The sequence below is a fragment of the Saimiri boliviensis genome, chromosome 11, assembly GCF_048565385.1.
Source record: "Saimiri boliviensis isolate mSaiBol1 chromosome 11, mSaiBol1.pri, whole genome shotgun sequence".
Lineage (NCBI taxonomy): Eukaryota > Metazoa > Chordata > Mammalia > Primates > Cebidae > Saimiri > Saimiri boliviensis.
The window spans coordinates 53,763,283-53,780,473 of record NC_133459.1 but is presented as its reverse complement, the minus strand read 5'-3'; positions in this window follow the sequence as shown (position 1 = coordinate 53,780,473).

Genomic DNA, 17,191 nt, shown 5'->3' with positions numbered 1-17,191 from the left:
ATGATCAGAAGACTAAAGGAGAAGAGAAAAGAAAAGTGTGGGGTATTTATTCCTGCAGCTCCCGCTCTTTCCGGTTACTGCAGGCTGGACCACTCACCTGCAGGTCCCTGCTGCTGTAAGGGGGACCTCCCAGACAGTCTTGCCTTTTTCTGTTCCAGTTACACTCCTTCCCCATCTCTTCAGGGCTAGGAAAGGTAAAGAAGTCTCTCTATATTAGCTCCAGGGTTCTGCAACATTCTTTGTAGCTTCCCTGTACCCTGCCATACCTCCATAAACAGCTCATCTATTACATTCTTGAACTGTCCTAATTGAGTGTGTTGTCTGCTTCCTGACTGATGCAGAGGCTGTTCCTTGACCTTCTGCATGGTGCACTGTTCTGTAATCCAGGTGAGCTGGGACAGAGAGAAGCTGGTTGCTCGCTGGTGGTGCCCCTCCTAAAAAACTAACTGGAATCATCATGCTAAGTAGCTAACTTCAGGATCATTATTAAGGACAATTCTGAAGTCTAAACCCTAGTCTCCAGAGCCATTAGCCTTAGTTACTGAGACTCAGTCACTTAGTCACATGTCCCAAGTGACTTCTCAGTTGCTAAATCATGCACATCCTCTAATACTGGCAGCAACCCAGCAATGTTTGTGTCACTATCCCCATTTTACAGATGAGGAACTGGGGCCCGAAGAAATGGAGCTCAGAACTGTGATTGGTAAGTTTCTTTCCCACCACCCTGTTCCTCTGTAGAACACCTGGGCTGGATGCGTGGGCCACAGCAGAAGGATTGTTGGAAAAAGGGCAAAACTCAAAGTCTGGAGAGATCAGCTTGAATGGGGGCACTGCCCCTGGCAGTTTGGAGCAAAATGACCAACAACCCTTAGGTAGAAGGGGCTGGCAGAGGTTGAATAGTGTTTCAGGGCCCAAACATTAAGTAGTGACTCAGAGCAGGTATTGGGAGCATCTGAGAGTTTCTATCTGCCAGGCATCTATTTCTCTTCCTTGGCCTCACAGCCTTATTTCCCTTAAGGAACCTCAACCTCCTACCACTCCCTAACCATGTGGTTCAAATAGGGCCTTTGTGGCTCCACGCTAGTGCAGGGAACTATGCCTTAGACTTAGAGTATTCAGGAGAGAATGGTTCTTTCCTCATGACTGGTCTCAAATGGACACTTGACCTAACTTAGTGCAAACTGAGAATCAACATTAGTGCTTTTCCTAAAACTGGGACAGGAAGTGTCTTCTAAAACTAGGACAAGAAGCACCAGCTAGCAGAACAGAAGCCAGGAGCTGCTCATAGTCAACCTTCCCTTGCTTGGGAAGCACCTACCTGAGGATGCAGCAAACACAAAGAAGCACAGAGTTGAAAGACAGAGAAAAGAAGGAAAATCCCAACTCCAACACCAGAGTATCTAGTTTCGGTAATGCTTTAGTTCAGCACATCCTGCAGTTTCAGGAACTGGAAAGAAGCCAGTCCAGTCCCTGTTTTGCATAAACCTGTTTAAGTTGAGTTTCTGACATAAGGAACTAAGAGTCCTGATTAATGTAGAAGGTCTTAAACTTCATCAAGGAATTTGGTTCCTGATTAGAGAAGTTGAGGCAAAAGCCCAGGTGTATGGGACCCATTGGGAGAGGCTGCAGTTCCCAGCGTTCCTTATTGTTAAGCACACTGGCCTCTGAAATCATACTGCCTAAGTCTGCCTGGCTCGGCTATTTATTGCTTGTGAGGAGTGCCCTCTTGTGCCTCAGTTTCCTCATCTATATGATGTGGGCCCGTTCTTCTAGGGCTGTTGATCAAATAGGATATCACATGTGAATCACTGAAAACAATGCCTGGCAAATTGTAAACTCTCAATACACTTTGGGTCTTACTGTTATCTGTTATCATACGGCACACAGGCAAGTGAGGCTCATTCCAGACAGCAAGGCTCATTTCAAATCCAAGGAGCTGAGTTAGCTGAGGCCAAGCAGCTGACCCTGCACCCTGGTCAGAGTGCCTCAGGGACTCTGGGGCACAGAATGCAGGAGAAACCTCAGACCTGACCAGTCCCGATGGAACTGGGACATGGGCACCCCCAGACTGGCAAGCTAGGGGTTTCTGGACCAGCCAGGACATCCTTCAGATGTGGCTGCAGTTGTGAGGCCTCTAGGAGACCCCTTCCCCAACAACAATGACCACTACCTCAGTGTTGTGATGAGATCCTTTCATAACCACTAGCAGCCCCTGGGAGAGGCAGGAACCAGGCCAGGGCCCAGCCCAGATTCTGCCTGAGAAAGCACATTGCCAGGCCAGTCAATCAGTTTGCATTTTTGCTGATATGGCCAAAGATAGAACAGGACATCTTTGGCTAGAGAGGAAACTGTACATTTTTTTTTCATTAAATTCAGAGTGCTCCTGACCAAGAAAAAGAAAAACACGCACAGTGAGAAAAAGCCCTGGAGCAGGAGTCAGGAGGCCAGGGTTCTAGTCCAGGTGCGCCCCGGCTCACTAAGGGAACTTGGCAAGTCCCATCGCCTCTCTGGACCATGCTTCCCTCAACTGTGGAATTCTGATGGGAAGTAGCTGGATGGGGAGAAAGAAAGCAACTGGATGAAGTGATCCCTGTGATCTCCTTCATGCCTCGTGGTTTGGAAACTCACGTTCACCACAGAGACTAGTAACTTGCACAGTTCAAGAAAATGAACTTTCTTCAGTCCTGACCCTGGTTCTCCTGCCCCATTTTTTCTCACTGTTAGCTTCTTTCTCCTACTGTGTTTCTCCTTAACTCACAGCTTTTGTCCCTTTCTCCCTTGCCTTTTCTGCCCGTGGAGAGCAGGTTCCAAAAACTAGTCAATAATTTTAACGCATGACCAACATTTGCACTTGCCCTTTGCAGCTTAAAGCTAACTTGTCCCTAGTAGCTCACCAGGCATGGTGGCTCACGCCTGTCATCCCAGCACTTTGGGAGGCCGAGGCAGGCAGATCACCTGAGGTCAGAAGTTCCAGACCAGCCTGGCCAACATGGTGAAACCCCATCTCTGCTAAAAATACAAAGTTAGCCGGGCATGGTGGCAGGTGCTTATAATCCCAGCTACTCAGGAGGCTGAGGCAGGAGAATCGCTTAAACCCGGGAGGCAGAGGTTGCAGTAAGCCGAGATCATGCCATTGCACTCTAAAAAAAAAAAAAAAAAAAAAAAAAAAACTAGCTAACTTCACATGTATTGCTTCATTTAGCCTGAGATGAATGGAGTCCTCCCAGGTTGATATCCCCAACATAAGACTTACTCCTTTCTATTGTCATTGCTTTATTATCTCCCTTGTGAAGTGGAATCTCTACCAGTGTGGGAACTGCCTCTACCCTGCTCATTGCTGCACCCCTAGTGCTAAAATGTAGTGCCTATTATATGGTAGATTCGTAATATATACGTGCTGAATAAACCAGCAGGCCAAATCAACCAGACTTGGAGCTGATTGAATATGGAGCTTAAGAAAGAAGGAGGAGCCTGGGATGGCTACTGGATCCCTGTTCTTGTGAACGGTCTTGATGCTACCTGGTCATTACAGGAAAAGCAGGCAGAAATAGGAAGGGAACCATGGTAATAAAGGACCCCATCGGGGATAATTGGGGCTTCCCCAACCTGAAGAAATAAAGACTAATGCCCAAGTAATCCTTCCACGGGAGCTGGGAGAAGTCCTCTGGGTGGCTTTTACAGAGTCTGATAACTCTGCAGCTTATAACACCAAATCAGATGGTCTACAGTATTTTCATCATTAGCAAGTCACCTGTGACAATTTAGACAAGGTAAGGGAGTATTTGGGCTTAAGTCAATCCGGAAGAAGTTCCGTAAAAGTTTCAAGAAAGGAGGAAAAAATAGCCCCACTGAAGCCAATGCTTCTGATCCAGGTCAGACTCTACAGAAAACCACATGAGCTTTCAGACATGCTGGTCAATTAGCTAAAGGGAGCACTCGCCACACCTTCCAAATGCTTTCTTCTTTCGAGGGGACTTTAATTAATGGGCCAGAGGAAGTCTGGCAAAGAGAATGACAAATGGGAAGTGGATCACCTTCAAGAACCCACTGGCACAGAAACAGAGAAATCGGGACTGGCTGGGATGCTCAGCATTTATTAAAATTCCCAAAGTGTGAACTCACGGCTCTGTCAGACTGTCAGTGGGCTGGCTGCGGAGAAGATTGGGGCCGATAACGAATTCTGCAGATGGAAGCCATACCACCCACACTAATCCCAAGACTAGGGCTGACTCAGGGAAGGTAGAAAACTGACATTTGCATGTGGCGTCTTAGGAGAACAGGGCCTTCAGGCAGAATGTGACTTCCCTTGCTAGTGCTGTCTGAGCCTTAGGTAGGCTCGGAAAGGAGGTGTGTGTGGGCCTTGGCCAGCAGCTCATGTAAGGGAATGAAGTGGGGGCTGAGGAAACCACCAGGCCATGCACGGTTGGCTGCTAAGCAAGAGGAAGGTTGTTACTGGAGGCCAGGGGGACCTGAAGGACCTTCACGGGCCCTTCTTTATCGTTCCCATAAATGCTGGTGCTCCCCAGGATTCAGTCTTAGTCTGCTTCTACTATCAGTTAATGCCTCCAGCTCCAACCTGACTCATGAGACCTAGATGCATTCTACATTTGCCTACTGGACTTTGCTTAGTAGGTGTCTCATGGGCCCTTTGCACTCAAGATCGCCCCCAAACCAGACTCATTTTCCTACTGCCTGCACAGCCCTGCTCCACCCCAAAGTCCACTCTGTGAGTGGATGGTGGAACCATCCACATAGACACTTGAGTCAAAAACCTGGGTATTGGCCTCACCTCCTCTCTTTCTGTTATCCTCCATCTGTAAATAGTCAGCACATCTAGTTCTACCTCAAACCCAGCATCTCTCTCTACAGCCTACCTAGAACACATCAGGTGACTGTAGGTGCTTCCCTGCAGATCCTGTGGTAGGTACAACCAACCTACAGTAATTCAGAGACCGGAGGGCTGTGACTGTTTGCTTCCCCTCCTGTTGAATTGCAGGTGCCCCTCCTCAGCCTTGAATCCTAAAACCGAGCCCATCAAACCAGCTCTCACAGGACTTGGGATCTTAAGTCTTTGCCCTCGGGTTCCTCATTTCTTCCTTAGCCTCTGCTCCTGACCTGGCACTGGCCAGGCACCCTACTCACCCCTGCTTATTCTGCATAGGAACCTGCTTGCCTCTTTCTCCTTGTCCTGCCCATCCACTGCCTCGTCCTCTGAATGGCTCTGAGCAGCAGTGCGTCTCCTAATTGAGCCTCTCAGCTTGGGTTTAGCACCTTCTCTGAGTTCCCAGAGCCCTCTGTGTGTCCCTATCACCACATTCATCTCACCATATTGAATTTTCCTCATCATTTGTATAACTGACTCCTTGGCAAGGGAGGCTTAAAATGAGGTCAGTTTCTCTTGTATCTAGAAATAAGGCAGCACATCGTTTTTAGAGAAAATGACTCAAGTGCCTAAATCAATGGCTTAACGCATTAAACGTTTGCTTCTCGGCCGTACACATGGCTCATGTTATTAATCCCAGAACACTGAGAGGCCAAGGCAGATGCATCACCTGAGATCAAGAGTTCGAGACCAGGCTGGGCAACATGATGAAACCCTGTCTCTACTAAAAATACAAAAATCAGCTGGGTCTGGCTGCACATGCCTGTAATCCCAGCTCCTGGGGAGGCTGAGGCTGGAGAATCACTTGAACCTGGGAGGCGGAGGTTGCAGTGGCAGTGGGCCAAGATGGCATCACTGCACTCCAGCCTGAGCCACAGAGGGAGACTCTGTCTAAAAAAAAAAAAAATTCCTTCTCCCGCTGCAGTTGGTGGGGATGGGATATAAATAAGTAATGCCTTACTCTACGAGTTGTTCAGGAACCCAGACCCCTTTCTTGTAGGTCCTTGGAGACTTCTCCATAAAGCAGGTGGATCAGGAAAGAGCAAGGACCACATGTGAGCCAAGTCTAGACATGGAACAATCACCTCCACTCACATCCCACTCACATGGTAACACCTACCCTCAAGGGAGTTTGGAAATAGTTGAGCTCCATGCCCACGGAGAAGAAAATAATATGAATACTGGTAAGCACCAGCGTTTCCGGCCATACCTAGCCATGTTTACCAGGCAAGATTTTGTCTGTGTGATTAGTTACCAAGTTTAACCTTGGCAAAGAGAATCTTCCTTCTTTGAAGAAACCTAGACAGTCTTAGCGAGAAGAATAAGGGCAAAGGCCCCTTCAGACTCCCTTCACTGCCACTACCACACCAGTTTCCCTCTCCAACCATCCTGGCAGCCATCAGCCCATCTCAAGGCAAGCCATCTCTAGCAGAAGGTAGGGCACCTCCTGTCTTAAAGGGTAGGTCTGACTACTGTGTTCCTGTGATGACCTGGGAGTCAATAGGACTTGGTTTCTCCATGCACACTAGTAAGTATCCAGGGAGTCATAACAGGGTTACTGGAGGAGAAAGCATGGGCTTCTTCCAAGTAAGAGCAGGACAGGGGTAAAGAGAAGTCTGTGGCCGGGCGCGGTGGCTCATGCTTGTAATCCCAGCACTTTGGGAGGCTGAGGCAGGTGGATCATGAGGTCAGGAATTCGAGACCAGCCTGTCCAATATGGTGAAACTCCATCTCTACTAAAAATACAAAAATTAACCAGGCGTGGTGGCACATGCCTGTAGTCCCAGCTACTCAGGAGGCTGAGGCAGAAGAATTGCTTGAACCCAGGAGACAGAGGTTGCAGTGAGCCAAGATCGTGCCACTGAACTCCAGCCTGGGTGACAGAGTGAGACTCTGTCTCAAAAAAAAAAAAAAAAAAGAGAAAGAGAGAGAAGTTTGTACTTTAGGATGCCACTGAGGAGGACCATATCTATATCCCAAACCATAAGGTCAGACCTTTTCATTGTATTAGTTGGTCTTTTCTGCTAAAATCCCAGCTACTGAGAGGCAGAAGTTCTCTTATTTATGTCTATAGCCCCAGGGCCTAGGGCAGAATCTAGCGGCAAGAAGGGATTACAAATCCAGCTCCTCCCTGGACCACACCACTCCTAGAATCTAACCTGGGAAAGCTGGCTCCAATTAACTAAGGCAACCAGCATCAAGGACAGACCAAGGGAAAATTTCACTCAATACTTTGTTCCATCTTCCAGATGAGTCACCAGAGGCCACAAACTGAAGAGGTGTCATTAAAATCAGTCCATTTGGTTATTATCAGCTATATACGTATAGAAATCAGAGTTGTTGATCAGAATACAAGCTGGAACATGATGGGGTACTCCATGTTCCTGAATGAAGGGGCAAAAGATTTATTAAGCACTTGGTCGGGGATGTTTCATTCATTAAGTCATCCAATCTCCTAAGGACTGCATAAAGTAGATATTTGGATGTCATTTTTCAAGTAAGAAAACAGAAGCTTAGCAAATATAAGTAATTTTTCTGAGGTCACCCAGTTAGTGAATGACTGCATCACGATTTGAACTCAGAACCAGGCACAGTGGCTCACATATGTAATCCTAACACTTTGGGAAGGCAAGGCAGGAGGATCACTTGAGGCCAGGAGTTTGGGAACAGCCTAGGCATAGTGAGACCTAGCATGGTGAGACCCCTATCTCTACCAAAAAAAATTGAAAATTAACTAGGCATAGTGGGATGCCTGTATTCCCAGTTACTCAGAAGGCTGAAGCAGGAGGATGGCTTGTGCCCAAGAGTTCAAGGCTACAGTGAGCTGTAATCATACCACTACACTCCCTAGCTACAGAGCAAGACCCTGTGCCTTAAAAAAAAACAAAGATTTGTACTCAGGTCCTTATTCTTCAAAGCCTGCCATCTTTTCACATACGATGAGGTTCACACTCCTCCTACCAACAGAGACAGCTAAGAGTGAGCCACAGCGGAGGAGTCAGCACTTCTGAGAAAGCCAAGGGGCAGAGGCATTGCCTGAAGTGAAGCGAAGCAGGGATGGCGGGAGGGGAAGGGAAAAAGAAAGAGCACGTGCCGAGGGCCCGCAGCATGCAAGGCACGGGGCATGGCGCTCCCCACGAGGTATTTCATTTCTTCCTTATAGCAGCCTAGAAGACAGGTGTAATGATCTTCACTTTACAGAGAAGGAAAGTGGGCACAGAGAAGTGAGGTCACTTCACAAAGTCGCAAACTGTGCTGGAGCTGAGATGGAAAGGGGAACTCAGGAAGGGCTGAAGATTCCATTGTCAAGGCCCTTGCCTGACATGTCCACTGCCACCAGCGCCGGATTGTATCTAATCCGAGATGCCACCTGATCCAGAAGGATTTATGAAGGCAAAGTGTTGGGTGCATCTGGCTACAGCCCAGCCCTCCTAGGGTTCTGAAATCCAAGATGGTGAATCCCTATTACACTCAGAGCAATGGTGCTGGGGGCTGCAAACGTTGGGGCAAATGCAGGACAGAACCTGAGCCTTCTCCTTACCCCAGGTCCAGCCTTGGGGGAGGCCATGTGGAAGCACTTTGCCTTCCCCTGGCCTCCTCTCACTTGTATTGCTTGGCTTTGATCTGCGTGTGTATTGTACTGTAAGATGAAAAGGCTGCAGAGACAAGGAATAAAATCAGATAACACAGAAAACTTCAAGTACAAGAACTGCTACCACGCCGGGCACAGTGGCTCACACTGGTAATTCCAGCACTTTGCGAGGCCGAGGCAGGCAGATTGCTTGAGGTCGGGAGTGCGAGACCAGCCTGATCAACATGGTGAAACCCTGTCTCTACTAAAAATACAAAAATTAGCCAGGCGTGGTGATGCATATCTGTAATCCCTGCTACTAGGGAGGCTGAGCCAGGAGAATCACTTCAACTTGGGAAGTGGAGGTTGCAGTGAACCAAGACTGCACCACTACACTCCAGCCTGGGCAACAGAGCGAGACTCTATCTCAGAAAAAAGAATGGCTGCTATTTGTGACTGCCTGTCATTTAGAACACTAGCTTGCTAGAATCTTTTTCTAGTCCCTGGTTCAAATGCCACCTCCTTTAGGAAGCCACTCCCTGGAAAGAATGCCTCCCGCCCTCTCCAGTGCTCTGTTTTGTGGTTCGTTTTTTAATTATCACATTCAGCCCAATAATTAATTATACTTCCCTGCTAAATCATGGTAGTATTGAAAGCAAGGGCCCTGCCCTCTTTGCAGTAATGAAAGTAAACTAATAGCCACCATCTGTTGGGTACTCACGTGTCCCACATGCCTTACATTCATTATCTCCTTTGATACTCATGATATTCTGTTTCTTTCCACCATTTGGAAACTGACATTTAGAAAGATCACCCACAGGTTCAAGGTCTAAACTCAGATCCAAGGCCGGGCTCCTTCCAATAAGCAATGATGCACAAAGTATTTATTATGAAAGTATTCGTTCAGTATTGGTGAATTCATGGGTTCCAATCCTGTCGCCAGTGTGTCAGTAAAGCAGAATGCAGTAGCGTTTCAGTTTCCCATTGCTGTGTAATAAACCGCCCCCAGTCTTAGTGGTTTAAATCAACACCCATTTTCTTTGCACTTGATTCTGAGGATCCGCAATTCTGGCAGGCCTCAGTGAAGACCACTCCTCTCTGCCCCATGCAGTGTCTGTGTTCCTCTCCATGGCCTGCCTACTCTTGCCATGGCACATGTGTTTCACTCTGACTGAAAACAAAGTCTTCAATTCTGCTGCATTCTACGATAGGCCAAAGCAAGTTACAAGCGCAGACTAGATTCAAGAGAGTACAGAGATCGACTCCAGCCCTTGTTGGGAGGAGCAAGCAAGGTTACATCGTGAAGGACATGGGCCTAGGAGAAGTGATCCACTGGGGCTGGGGTGGTTAACCTGATGTGCTCTCTTAGCTAGGCTGTGGAGCCCAAATGTGGTCAAGCACAAGTCTAGATGTCAGGGTGAAGGTATTTGTGGATGTGATTAATGTTTACAATCAATTGATATTAATTGAAACAAATTTCCCTCAATAATGTGGGTGGACCTCATCCAATCAGTTGAAGGCTTTAAGAGCAAAGACACAGATTTCCTGAAAAAGAAGCAATACTGCCTCAAGTCTGCAACATAGGAGTTGTGGAGTTTCTGCTCAGGTTTCCAGCATGCTGGCCTGGCACACAGATTTTGGATTGCCAGCCTATTGAGTGGTCCTTCAGACTTTAGACTTATCAGGCCCCTCGATCATGTGAGCCAATTCATTAAAATAAATCTCTCTCTCTTTCTCTCTCATGCTCTCTCTCTCTCTCTCTCTCTCTCTCTCTGTGCATATGTGTATACACATACACAAACATATACATATATAATAGTGTACATGTATATATAGAATACTGTATATATATATATGTATATACATATATATATATGTATTTAAAAGTATGTGTCTGTGTCTGCGTGTGTATCAAATAGTGTATGTATACATACTATTAGTTCTATTTCTTTGGAGAACCCTGAAAAATACATGGACCATTTTTAACAATCTGCTACAAACACGAAAGATAGATTCTGATCAGGACATCTGATCAGGACATAGGGCTGTGGCATTGACTGCCCACTCTCTTGAAGAGAGGGAGACCATTCCTAGTGTGATCTGCAAATCAGAGCATAGCTGCCTCAGACCTGGGACTTTTCATGAATGTTCTTGTCTGTTTTGGCCAGGGTTTGCTATGATAATCACCAGATACACTTCACAAATCATCTCTTTTATGGAATGACAAAGGCTCTAAGTAAAATCTTTGCTGGATCACGCACGATCTCATGAAGATGTCACTGCTGTCACTGCTGCCACTGCTGGACCCTGGGAACTACCACTGACACTTCCACTGCCCCCACTGGTCATGGGGCACGAAGCAGACACTGCTGGCACCAGAATAAATTCTGACTTGCCCCTGAGTCACTCACTACGGATCCAGAGCATGTACAGTGGACATTTCACTACCTGAAAATTTGACTATGTGTAAAATTCCTCACCAGGCAGGAGTGGAGGAAAAGGAGGCTAGCAGGGGAGAAGATTCAAGGCTACCAGCTAGTCCCAGGAGAGACCTGGTCTCACATACACACAGCCCTACCTTCCCCAACTTGCAGATCGATATCAGACATTTACATTCAATACCCCCATTATTGCGTGTGACAAACCATTTTAAGTCAGTTCACTACCTGTGTAATGAGCTATGTGAGTTCCCAGCAGGAAGCAAGGAATACACTCAAATCTATAATAAAGGGGCTATCCTTAAAGATGTGAGCAGACTTTAAGGAAACCATCAAGGGTAGTTGGGGTTACCACAACTGGGCTGCCTGGAACTTAAGCAGGTCTGGTCTTCTGGCTGGGAGAATGCCCTCTGTCCCTCCCAGTCCAATCTCCTGCCTCGCCTTGTTAAAAACTTAGAGGATGCTGAAGCCCATGGAAGCAGTCTGTTAGGGTCAACTTCCCAGGGCACAGAGCAAGGCAGAGAAGAAGGGAAGGGTGCTAGGGATAAATGACAGGCACCCAGCGCACCATCCTTCTGCAAGGCAGCACACCAGCAGTGTCTCTAAGCATGGCTTTCCCTCTCATGCCTGGCTTTGTAGTCTTTAAAATCCCATTTTAAGCTGAGTGTGCAACTGTAATCCCAGCTACTCCAGAGCCTGAGGTAGGAAGATCCCTGAGCCCAGGATTTTGCAGCTACAGTGAGCCATGATGGCGTCACTGCACTCCGGCCTGGGCAACAGAGCAAGATGCTGACTCTTAAGTAAAATAAAATAAAATTCTATTTCACTCAAGCATTTGTAGGGTAAAGAAAGAGGACAGTACCTTGAATTTCCCAAGCCACCAAGAGATGACCTCTGAAGCTCAGTGCTCTGACCTATAAATTTCAGATAGTGACTTTTACTTCCCCGGGTTGCTGTGTAAGTGTTCAATGAGCTCGTGTATGTGTAGAATCTTTATAAAGTATAAAGAAACATTCAGAGATGCTCTGCTATAACTGATGGGAATGGAAGGGCCACAGACATAAAGCCACGTATCAGGAAGGACAACCAGCCCACTCCAGTTCCATCACCCTAACATGTCGGTCTTCAGCTACAGGCCTCGGTGAGTTCCCAGATCCCCACGAAGTGACCTCTGCTCTGATGTGCCAGCAGTGAGGAGTCCAGTCCGGACCCCTGTAGCATCAGTGATGACCGCCTGGATGAGCAGGCGGGAAGTGGTCCCCTTGTCAGCATGACTGAGGAGCTTGAGATGCATGACGTCAGCCCAGTTTTGGTTTCAAGAACGTTCTTTTCTCCCAAGAGGCCCCATGGGAGCGCTGACAGTCACAAGGGTTGTTTAGGGACCTATGAAGTCAGTGGCGAGGACAAAGCATGCTTTCCTCAAGGAACAGCTTTCCAGGAGCCGCTGGCCAGAGAGAGAGGCACAAGTCAGCAGGGTCAACAGCTCTCCCTCTGCATCCTCACTGGACCCTCGCTAAGCCCTCAGCAAGAATGGCTCCAGAATTTATGAGACCAATAGAGGCTCTGAAATGGCTTTTTATTTTAAGAAGAAATTGGAAAAATATTGCAGGAACAGTGAGATTCACCCTCTGCAGAGGGGACGAAGCAGCATGTCAGTCAACGGAGATGGTGCCACAGCAACTACTGCCCATGCCCACTTGGCTTCTGAGTGAAACGTCTGCTTTACTCAGGAAGGAGAACATCTCCGCTCTACTTTCACAGCTAGTGGCTCCCCACTGCCCACAAGACAATGCCCAAAGCTCCCCAGTCTGGCATTTCAGAGCCTCCCCAGCTGGCCCCATCCTGCGTTTACAAGTCTCTACTTCCCGGTACCACACTCTCGCACTCACAGTTCTGCATCACATGGCAGTCAGAGGCACAGGCTTTGGAGTGTGATATACCAGATTTCTAATCTGGGCTCTGTCCCTTACTAAGCCGTGTGACTTTGGGCGAGATCTTTAACCCCTCTGACCTGATTCAGATTCCACATCCTAAAAAATAACAGCATTTGGCCAGGTGTGGTGGCTCACACGTGCAATCCCAGCACTTTGGGAGGCCGACGCAGGCAGATCATGGGGTCAAGAGATAGAGACCATCCTGGCCAACATGATGAAACCCCATCTCTACTAAAAATACAAAATTCAGCTGGGTATGGTGGTGTGTGCTTATAGTCTAGCTACTCAGGAGGCTGAGGCAGGAGAATCACTTGAACCCAGGAGGCAGAGGTTGAAGTCAACCGAGATCACGCCACTGCACTCCAGCCTAGGGGACAGAGCGAGACTCCCTCTCAAAATGAATGAATAAATAAATAAAAACAACATTTGACACAAATTAAATGAGATTATTCATACAAAGCCTTCAGCACGTTACCTAGCCCATAACCTAACTACTGTGGCTGTTACCAAGCCAAACTCCTGACTGTGCCCCATCCTTGGCCCCTAAAATCCTGCCTGCCCAGCCTCTCACCAGTGAAGCCCACCCTGAGTTCCACAGTGCTGCTCCAGCCACACTTGTCTCTCCTCTGGCCCTGACCTCCACTCCTCTCTCAGGACTCCAAGTAACCACACTCACCCTAAGCAGACCGCAACCATGGGTTGGAAATACTACTGGATCTGGCACCCAAAGACCCTGGTTCCATTCCCCACCTCTCTAGTGACTCAACACCTGACCAGTCACTCAACCTCTCTGGCCTTCTGTTTCCTCTTCTCTAAGAGAGGGGAAGAAACCCTTTCCACTTGTTATAGAAAGCCAACAGGACGATATGTGTAAAAGGACTTTGTAAACTCTGAAATGCAGTGGAATGTTAGGAAAAAATAAACCATTACATTTTAGGGCAGTAGTAATACTGAGCCATAAAAACTAATTTTTTTTTATGATTTGGTTCTTCATTTGTGATTTGTAACTTTTCTACTGGAAAACCCAGTGTACTGATTCAATGATGCAAGAGAATTCACGTAACTGGTAAGCAAAATTTCCCATGGTCTTCCTATTTTTCCCCCTAGTCCCCACTCTGAAAAATACAAAAATAATTTATGTTGTTGCTAAGACAATGGGAGTTCTATTTCTCATTTGCAAGACACTTTACAGTTTACAAACTGTTCATACATCCTAGGGCCTAAGAAGGCTACCGTTGGCTTGAAGAGCCAAGTGGAATACTTTGCATCAACCCTAAGTCACCTCCCTGCATCAAATCCAAAGGGCCCAGAGCTTATGATTACCTGGGAGCAACCCAGCCTCATCCACAAAGGGCCAAAAACCTGTAATGCCCAGCCATATGTCAAAATCAAGCCAAGGTTTACAACCTCATAGATAAAAGGATCACTTCTTTTATTTCTTTCAAAGTGCGAATCTAGCCATTCTTTTTTTTCTCTCAGGGAAATACACTGAGACCTCAATTTACCAAGTCAAACAGCCTGTCAAGGTCTCTATACATTCTATGCCCAGGTGTTGCATTTTAACTTTCTTGGCTGACATTTCCTAGGCAACATCTAGTTAGGGAACTTCACAATGCTTGACTGTCCAGTCTCCTTGAGATAGGGGAAGACATCTTGGGGAAACAGATTAATCTGTAAGCACACACACACACACACACACACACACACACACACACACACACACAATTAGTGAACTTGTTTAATACTCCACAGCATCATAGATGAGATGAAAACTATAATTATTAATGCTCCGGGCTGCCCCAATTATTTCCATTTAAGCAATGGAAGTCCTGCTAAGGTAAGAAAAAGGAATTTGAAATAAATTTAAGTCCAGTTGGTGACCTTGGGAGCTAGACAGTGAGAAAAACCATTATTTCAGCTCTGTCTCTAGTTCATTGTATAACCTTGAGGAAATCCGTTCCCTTCTCTGGGGTTCTGTTCTTAGTTGGTTAAATGAGAGGGTTGGACTGGTTGTGGTACAGCAAGTACATGCCACACATGTTGCCACAGGAGACTTACCCATCCAAAGCCAATGCAGACATTGCTAATCAATCTCAGCACCCTTATCCAGCAAGCAGGGCACAGTACAGTGCCTCCAATAGGCCAGAGCTGGCACAGGAAGCAAATAAAACCTATTTGCTATCCCTGAACCAGATGACTTCTAAGGAGTTTGCCTGTTAACGACATTTTACAATATATGCTCTAGGGAAGAGAACAAAGCAGAAATCGAGAAACGTGGGGCCTTGTCACCACCCTGCCTTGAGTTTTTGGTGTCACCGAGAAAGTAACTCAAAATATAGGTCTCTCTTTGCCCATTTGTTAAATAAAGGGTAACAATTTTATTCCTGTCATTTTCAGGATCTTTGCAAAGATGAAAATTAAAATTACCACACAGTGTCTTAAAACAATGCAATCTTACTATATTACTATTCTGTAAGTCCGGAGTTCAAAATGGGTTTCACTGAGCTAAAATCTAGGTGTCAGCAGAGCCTGCTTCCTTTTGGAAGCTCTAGAGGAAAACCCACTGCCAGCTCCACAGGCTTCCTTCATTCCGTGACTGGCAGCGCCTTCCTCCATCTTCAAAGCCAGCAATGGGGCACGTTCCCAGCTCTCTGACTCTGACGCTTCCCTTTATTCTCAACCCTCCATCTCTTATCCTAACTTCCTACCTTCTCCTTCCAGCATTTAAGGACACTTGTGGTTACCTAGGGTCCACCAGGGTAATCTTCCTCTTAAGATCCTTAATCACATCTGCAAGGTCCCTCCTGCAAAGTGAGGTTTGTGGGCACTGGGATGTGAGCATCTTTGGGGGTCCATTATTCAGCCTTGTAAACATCATCTTCCTGAACAAAGACAAACTGCTCCTGGAGAAAGGCTGAAGGAAAAATTAAACCACAGGGTCACCAGAAACTTGCTATCTCTGCCTGCCTAAACACCAATGGTTAACATTCAGAAGAGAGCCACAGGAAGGCTAGTTCAGGATGTTGTCCATTTCAGCAACTCTCCACCAAGGTTTTGAGAGGAAATACACAAGACCAATTCGGGAAAGAAAAAAAAAAAATACCCAACCCAGGGTGGAAGAAATACTAATTTTTAAACTATCCAACAGCACCCTCCAGTGCCAAGAAGCAGAAAGAAGGGAGAAGGACTAGCAATTTAGTAAAGAATCAGAATATTGTCCGGATGGGTGCTTACTCTTGTAACACCAACACTTTGGGAAGCCAAGGTTGGAGGATCATTTGAGGCCAGAAGCTTGAGACCAGCCTGGACAACATAGCAAGACCCCATCTCTAAAAAAAATTTTTTTTTTTAATGAGCTGGAAATGATGGTGCAATGCCTGTAGTCCCAGCTACTCAGAAAGCTGAGGTGGGTGGATCACTTGAGCGCAGGAGTTTGAGGCTGCAGTGAGCTATTGCACCACTGCACTCTAGCCTGGGCAACAGAGCAAAGTCTTGTCTCAAAAATAATACTAATAATCAGAATATTTAGCTTCACGGTTCTCCATTAGACACATAAGGCATGGGATCCAAGTGATCTGAGACTAGTCCAGGCATGAACTGCCTTTTTTTTGAAACCGAGTTTCACTCTTGTTGCCCAGGCTAAAGTGCAATGGCATGGTCTCAGCTCACTGCAACCTCCCCCTCCCAGGTTCAAGCAATTCTCCTGCTTCAGCCTCCCAAGTAGCTGGGATTACAGGCACCCGTCATCATGCCCAGCTGATTTTTGTATTTTTAGTTGAGAGAGTGTTTCATCATGTTAGATAGGCTAGTCTCGAACTCCTGACCTCAGGTGATACACCTGCCTCTGCTTCCCAAAATGCTGGGATTACAGGTGTGAGCCACCACTCCTGGCCAGCATGAACCACTTTTTAAGCTCACCAAGTGATTCTGTGTTTTGGACCTCTGATTTACAGCTAAAACTACTGACTTCAGCACAGCAGTAAACAGTATGAAAGCCTTCTAGGCTTTAGGGACTCAAAAATAAATATGATAAGGCTCCTCCTCAAAAAGAGCTTCCAGTCTAGGTAGACTACAAGAGCTGAAAGAGACACTGGCCACAACTAACGACTATGGGACATAAGGCAAATTACTTAACCTCTCTGTGCTAGATTCCTCATCTGTAAAATGAGGATAATAATAGTACCTGCCTTAGTAGGTACTTATAATAATAGTACCTACTAAGAGAGTTAAATGATGTAACTCACCTAAGGCACTTAACATGGTGTCTGTGGCTGGGCACGGTGGCTCGCCCCTGTAATCTGAGCACTTTGGGAGGCTGAGGCAGGCAGATCACCTGAGGTCAGGAATTTGAGATCAGCATGACCAA